Consider the following 7,182-nt stretch of genomic DNA (forward strand, 5'->3'; position numbering starts at 1 on the left):
AGCTCCCTACCCCTCCAGGCAAACGGCCTGGCTTAATTTTAAAGTGCTCTGAAATGTAAATGCAGAGCCAGATTGGCTTGAGAAGTGGTATGCCAGATGAAGACCCAGAATCACAGCTGGGGTACAATTTTAGAGTCACTGGGTGAATAGAGCTTTCCCCTTTCTCTTGACCTGTTTCTCCAATGGGCAAATTGTCCAGGGGAACTCCAGCAGAGTTGTGAGGAGATACAGGCAGTGCTGATACAGCAGGCATGCAGCGCTGAGCAGGGGAGTGAACTGACAATGAGTGTGCTCAGTACATCACTCAGCACAGCACTGAATTCAAGGGCAGTAAGCATGGGCTCGCTCAGTCTGCATCCCAGGCACACAAAGCCAGATCACAAAGGGAGCTAAGCCCAGCTTTAGGTAACTCTGTGCTCCACAAAACCCCTCCTTGGCTGGAAGCACCTGCAGTCACTTGGTGTCTATGTTTCTGCCGATGAGCACATGTACTCCTGCCTCACTCGTGCCTGAGCCCAGACCTGCCCTGTCTTCCCCAAGGGACTGGATCTGGGAGGCTCAGCAGCAGCCTAACTCCACACAAGGTGGTTGGGAGTAGACAGCCTCCCTTGTCATGTTTAGCACTGTGGTTGAGACACTCACCCAGGCAATGGGAGAACCTGGGTCAGTTTCTTCTCCCTGCCAGCTGGGCAAAGGGATTTGAGCATGGCAGTGCGAGCTCTCATGTGAGGGTCCTAATAACTGAAGTCAGGGCTAGGCTGATGTGGGTTTCTCTTGTTGAGGCTGTTCCATTGTAATTAAATAACTCAGTAGTAATTGGGCCACAGCTCAGATCAGGAGCGCTAGCCTGGTGCTGGTATTTGGGTATTTACCTAGCACGTGGGACATGCAGACTCAGTGCCCACGCTGAGCGAGGTAAAGGGCTTTAGGCAGCAATCTATCGCTCCAGTGACCCAGTGCTGGGTTATGAGGCAAGGCTCCTTTAGTCCTGCCTCTTGGGCAGTCCTCTTTAATGAACTAAGAAATGGCCCCACCCAACAGAAGCTCTCTGTAGCACAGTGACTGGGGCAGGCGCCTAGGATGGTGCAGGTCGCCGGTTCAAGGCTAGGGTTTGATTTCTTCTTGATGCTGGTCCCCTTTAATTGTTTGTTAAGTAGGCCAAGGCAAGAATGAAACGTAAGAAGCCCTCCATAGGGCAGGGGTTCCAGTCCCGGCTTGGGGCGCTGGAGAGCTGGGTTCAAGTCCTGGCTCTGCCAGCCCGAGTCTTTACCTATTAGAGCCGTTCCACTGCACTTTAACTAGCGACTGGGGCAGCCCCACGATCAGTATCACTCTATAGTCCGGTGGTCTGGAGGACCCACCCTGGAGATTCTAGGAGTAAGTGAATCCTAGTCTCAAATCTCTCTCTGCCCTTAAGGCGTTTGGAGATGGACATCCTTAAACTTCCCAGGAGACCGAGGAGGTCGTAAATTGCTCTTTAAGAGCCCTCCTGTGCGGTAGTGGGGTTGCGCCGTATGCGCCGTGTGGTGGGGTGGAGGGGTGTGTGGCGGTGTGGTGTGAGAGTGTGTGTGTGTGTGCGTGCTCGCGTGCGTTCGCGGAGGTGGTGGAGGTGTAGGAGGAGGGGGGGGGCGGTCACTGGGAGGGGTGGGGGTGGCCACAGGGGACAAAAGAGAGATACTTTTAACTAAGTCCCTAAGGGGGCCCCAGGCTCTCTTTTTTCAAAAATAAAACCCTCTGTTTTCTTAGCTGAGACTTGAACCAGGAACTGCCCAAGCTCTCACAGCCCAAGCTACCACTCTAACCGCTGCCCAAGCCGCCACTCTAACCACTGCCCCATGCAGGGTTTCACACTTACAACACTCCCGTGGGCCCAATGACTCGTTAATTACTGTGCAGGAGCAGCAAGAGGAAGACTTGAACCCAGGGACCCAGCTTCCCAGGTACTTACCCTAGTCACTGTGCCACAGAGACCTTCTTACAACACCCCTGCCACTGCCACTAAAGTCCAATCCCTGCTTCTCTCCAGCCAGCCGCAGCAGATGAAGGCGGAGATGCTGCAAATAAACACATAGAGTCGTTCCTCTGGCTGAGCGTGCCAAGCAGTGCATGATGGGAGACAGACGTGTGCTCATTGCAACCCAGCCACCACCTCTGTTATCTTCACTAAACTTTATCTTGGGGTTTGTGCTCAGACTGGAAACAAACAAGCTCTCAGGCCCCTGCTGCTGCTGCTTGGTGCAGGAATGAGCTCAGGAAGTAGGTTCAGAAACTGAAAGTGAAGACTGAAAGTGAAGACTAGGTTGAGGAAGGAGGGTATTCAGACATCAGGGACTGGCTTCCCCCCTGTGCGACTCCAGCTCTATTATTCACATTCCAGTAGCAGCCAGAGGCCCTACCAGAGCTCAGGGCCCCGCTGCACAGTAAGAGACAGTCCCTGTCCCACAGAGCTTACCATCTAAATAGACAAGAAATACAGTGGGAGGGGAAACAGGCATGGAGGAATCATGACAGAGACAGAAAGAGAACACAACTATCTTGAGCGTCGACCCATTGCCTGGTCCACGGCTCCTTTGCTTATCCAAAGGCCATGTAAAGGACACTGCACATATACCTCCATTCCCACTCTCGCCAACCAGCGCTTCCATTCTGACTTGGAGGGACGTTCAGACCCAGACCTTCACAGAAATCCACGAGCACTGGGCACTTAAATACTTTTCAGGAGCTGGGCCTCAGCCTCTGTAGCCCACTCAGTCTTTGCTGAACCTGTTCAGCGAGGGGGCCAATTACAGTGGTGGCTTTTGTGACCGGTACAACTGTCCACCAAGAACTGAGCTGACTGCCGCTACCGAGTCATTTTCCACTGGCTGCTCACTGGCCCTCGATCCTTGCTTACCACCGTCCTTAGATACCGCGGGGATGGGGGCTACAAACACCAGAGCCAGTCAGAAGATAGTTGGCTGGATGGTGTCAAGCAGATGGCTTAGGGTGCAATTAAAGGCTCTGTAGCTTACAGTTAACATTCTGAGCCATGTTGCTTCACCAAACCCACTCTGCCAACAGAGCATCTTAAATCAGGATGGCTCAAGACTTTCCCCAGGGTGATGTGATGGTTTGGAGGAGACCTAGCTTCCAGGCTCCACATTACCCCCCGACTGACCTCACCTGAATCTCACAGCATCAGACCAGAGCCCAAGAAACTTTCCAGAGAAGCAAGTTCATCTTTTATGGAGCGTGTGTCAGCTGCGATCCCAGTCATTTGAATGCTGTCATCGAATGGTTTCCTCTCGCCACAGCTTGCCTGCACGTGTGAATAAATCCTTGCTGAATCTTTCGCACACACGCACACATCGCCTCTTGTGTGGGGTCTGCTTTTTATCTCCGTAGGCTCATCTCTCGTATTTCACTCACTTGTATACTCCAGTGTAAGGAGTAAAATGGTCTATAAAACCTTCCCTGCACGGCTGTGTTCACCGTTGTCAAGCTGCAGAACTGGGGATGTAAAAGTTAGGGAATGAAATCAATCCATCCTTATTGGATTTATAGCGTTCTCTGCCTGCAAAGGCCCAACGAGCGCTTTACATTTTAATCAGTGCGGAACCGTATCAAAACTCCTGCAAAACACAGACGAGACAAACCAAACACCCCGGCAGTGCAGCTGGAGGCTGTGTGTGCCTGTTCTACCCATTGAAGGGACGTATCTGACCCTGGTCACCACAGCCTCTGACCACCTGACGCTCTGTAATATTGCTGCCCCTTTGTGACCTGAACAGCTGGTCAAATTTCAGGGCCTAGGGATGTTCTGATCTGAAGTAGAAATGGCTGAGTCTGGTGTTTTCTTTGATACCATCTCCTTTATTTACAAGGAATGTACAAAGTCCTGTTCTCCAAACACAGGAGGAGCCAAAAATAAAAGGAGCAGTTTCTTAATCCTCCAAGCCTCCTTAGCCAACCCCAGACCCAAGAGCTCTCTCTGGCTTTCCTCAGGGTCACTCACGCTGCGCTCACAGACACCTGCGTGGCTTTCTTGCTTTCTGCCCCTCTCGCCTGCCGCCTATGTGGTGCTAGTTTGGGGGCAGATTCTAGTAGGTCTTTTTTAGGTGTGGCCCCTGACATGTTCCTTACAACTAACTACCTCACACAGCTGTTCACACATCAGTTCGAAGGAGTTTTGAACTCAACCCATAACAAGGTTTCACCCAGCTCACAGCAAGATATTTATCCTCACAACCCCTGGTGAGGTAAGGCAGTGCTATTATCTGCCCTTAGAGATGGGGAAACTGAGGCGTGGATCCTCAACGGTATTTAGCGTGACCAGATGTCCCAATATGAGGAGCTTTGTCTTATATACGTAACCGTCCCCTACGACCTGAAAAAAGGGTCCTGATTTTTTACACTTGCTGTCTACTCACCCTAAAGGTATCGAGGGCCTAACGTTCACTGATGTCAATGGAGCTTAAATATCTTTCAGGCTCTGGGCCTAAGTGACTTGCCTAAGGCCACGGGATGTTTGTGGCAGAATAGGGTGCTGAACGCAGGTCTCCCAACTCTTAGGCTAGGGCCCTAACCACTAGGAAATCCTTCCTCTCTTCCTCCGTACGTTAAGGCAGAGTAGCACAGCGGGGGAGAAGCCGTCCCAACCACCAAAGACAATGGGCACTGAATACTTCTTACCTTTCCATCATGTAGAGGAACTGGTGAGTCTTGGCTTCCCATTCAGGGAGATCGAGTTTTGCCGGTCCTCGGTGCGTATCTGCCCCTCTGCTTCCCCATCTGGAAATGCGGAGTGATCATAGTAAAATACGTTGAGATCTACACTGGGAAAGTGCTAAGTCTGCTCAGACACTGAAGGCAGGCTCGACAGTAGCCAACCAGCGCTTCCATTCTGACTTGGAGGGACGTTCAGACCCAGACCTTCACAGAAATCCACGAGCACTGGGCACTTAAATACTTTTTCAGGAGCTGGGCCTCAGCCTCTGTAGCCCACTCAGTCTTTGCTGAACCCTGTTCAGCGAGGGGGCCAATTACAGTGGTGGCTTTTTGTGACCGGTACAATTGTCCACCAAGAACTGAGCTGACTGCCGCTACCGAGTCATTTTCCACTGGCTGCCACTGGCCCTCGATCCTTGCTTACCACCGTCCTTAGATACCGCGGGGATGGGGGCTACAAAACACCAGAGCCAGTCAGAAGATAGTTGGCTGGATGGTGTCAAGCAGATGGCTTAGGGTGCAAATTAAGAGCTCTGTAGCTTACAGTTAACATTTTGAGCCATGTTGCTTCACCAAACCCACTCTGCCAACAGAGCATCTTAAATCAGGATGGCTCAAGACTTTCCCCAGGGTGATGTGATGGTTTTGGAGGAGACCCTGCTTCCAGGCTCCACATTACCCCCGACTGACCTCACCTGAATCTCACAGCATCAGACCAGAGCCCAAGAAACTTTCCAGAGAAGCAAGTTCATCTTTTATGGAGCGTGTGTCAGCTGCGATCCCAGTCATTTGAATGCTGTCATCGAACGGTTTCCTCTCGCCACAGCTTGCCTGCACGTGTGAATAAATCCTTGCTGAATCTTTCGCACACACACACTCATCGCCTCTTGTGTGGGGTCTGCTTTTTATCTCCGTAGGCTCATCTCTCGTATTTCACTCACTTGTATACTCCAGTGTAAGGAGTAAAATGGTCTATAAAACCTTCCCTGCACGGCTGTGTTCACCGTTGTCAAGCTGCAGAACTGGGGATGTAAAAGTTAGGGAATGAAATCAATCCATCCTTATTGGATTTATAGCGTTCTCTGCCTGCAAAGGCCCAACGAGCGCTTTACATTTTAATCAGTGCGGAACCGTATCAAAACTCCTGCAAAACACAGACGAGACAAACCAAACACCCCGGCAGTGCAGCTGGAGGCTGTGTGTGCCTGTTCTACCCATTGAAGGGACGTATCTGACCCTGGTCACCACAGCCTCTGACCACTGACGCTCTGTAATATTGCTGCCCCTTTGTGACTGAACAGCTGGTCAAATTTAGGGCCTAGGGATGTTCTGATCTGAAGTAGAAATGGCTGAGTCTGGTGTTTTCTTTGATACCATCTCCTTTATTTACAAGGAACGTACAAAGTCCTGTTCCTCCAAACACAGGAGGAGCCAACTCAAGGAGCCGTTTCTTAATCCTCCAAGCCTCCTTAGCCAACCCCAGACCCAAGAGCTCTCTCTCTGGCTTTCCTCAGGGTCACTCACGCTGCGCTCACAGACACCTGCGTGGCTTTCTTGCTTTCTGCCCCTCTCGCCTGCCGCCTATGTGGTGCTAGTTTGGGGGCAGATTCTAGTAGGTCTTTTTTAGGTGTGGCCCCTGACATGTTCCTTACAACTAACTACCTCACACGGCTGTTCACACGTCAGTTCGAAGGAGTTTTGACTCAACCCATAACAAGGTTTCACCCAGCTCACAACAAGATATTTATCCTCACAATCCCTGGTGAGGTAAGGCAGTGCTATTATCTGCCCTTTAGAGATGGGGAAACTGAGGCGTGGATCCTCAACGGTATTTAGCGTGACCAGATGTCCCAATATGAGGAGCTTTGTCTTATATACGTAACCGTCCCCTCCGACCTGAAAAAAAAGGGTCCTGATTTTTTACACTTGCTATCTGCTCACCCTAAAGGTATCGAGGGGCCTAACGTTCACTGATGTCAATGGAGCTTAAATATCTTTCAGGCTCTGGGCCTAAGTGACTTGCCTAAGGCCACAGGGGATGTTTGTGGCAGAATAGGGTGCTGAACCCAGGTCTCCCAACTCTTAGGCTAGGGCCCTAACCACTAGGAAATCCTTCCTCTCTTCCTCCGTACGTTAAGGCAGAGTAGCACAGCGAAGGGGGAGAAGCCGTCCCAACCACCAAAGACAATGGGCTAAATTCTTCTTACCTTTCCATCATGTAGAGGAACTGGTGGAGTCTTGGCTTCCCATTCAGGAGATCGAGGTTTTGCCGGTCACTCGGTGCGTATCACTGCCCCTCTGCTTCCCCATCTGGAAATGCGGAGTGATCACTTAGTAAAATATGTTGAGATCTACACTGGGAAAGTGCTAAGTCTGCTCAGACACTGAAGGCAGGCTCGACAGTAGAAATTTTGCTAACACGGCTAGAGCAGTCACGGTGTGATTTTTTTGTTTGTTTTCCAATGTAACTAAGCC

General features: G+C 50.9%; 1 long non-coding RNA gene across 1 annotated transcript; it reads right to left on the bottom strand.

The window, feature by feature from the left end:
* Positions 1-2,016: 2,016 nt before the first annotated feature.
* LOC137142096 (uncharacterized) lies at positions 2,017-3,671 on the bottom strand. Its single transcript, XR_010916848.1, has 2 exons — positions 3,163-3,671; positions 2,017-2,269 (listed from the first exon to the last, which is right to left on the bottom strand). It is a non-coding gene; the product is annotated as an uncharacterized lncRNA (long non-coding RNA).
* Positions 3,672-7,182: the final 3,511 nt, after the last annotated feature.

The sequence above is a fragment of the Emydura macquarii genome, unplaced genomic scaffold, assembly GCF_026122565.2.
Source record: "Emydura macquarii macquarii isolate MOO-44397 ecotype Brisbane River unplaced genomic scaffold, CSIRO-AGI_Emac_v2 contig_3139, whole genome shotgun sequence".
NCBI classification, from domain to species: Eukaryota; Metazoa; Chordata; order Testudines; family Chelidae; genus Emydura; species Emydura macquarii.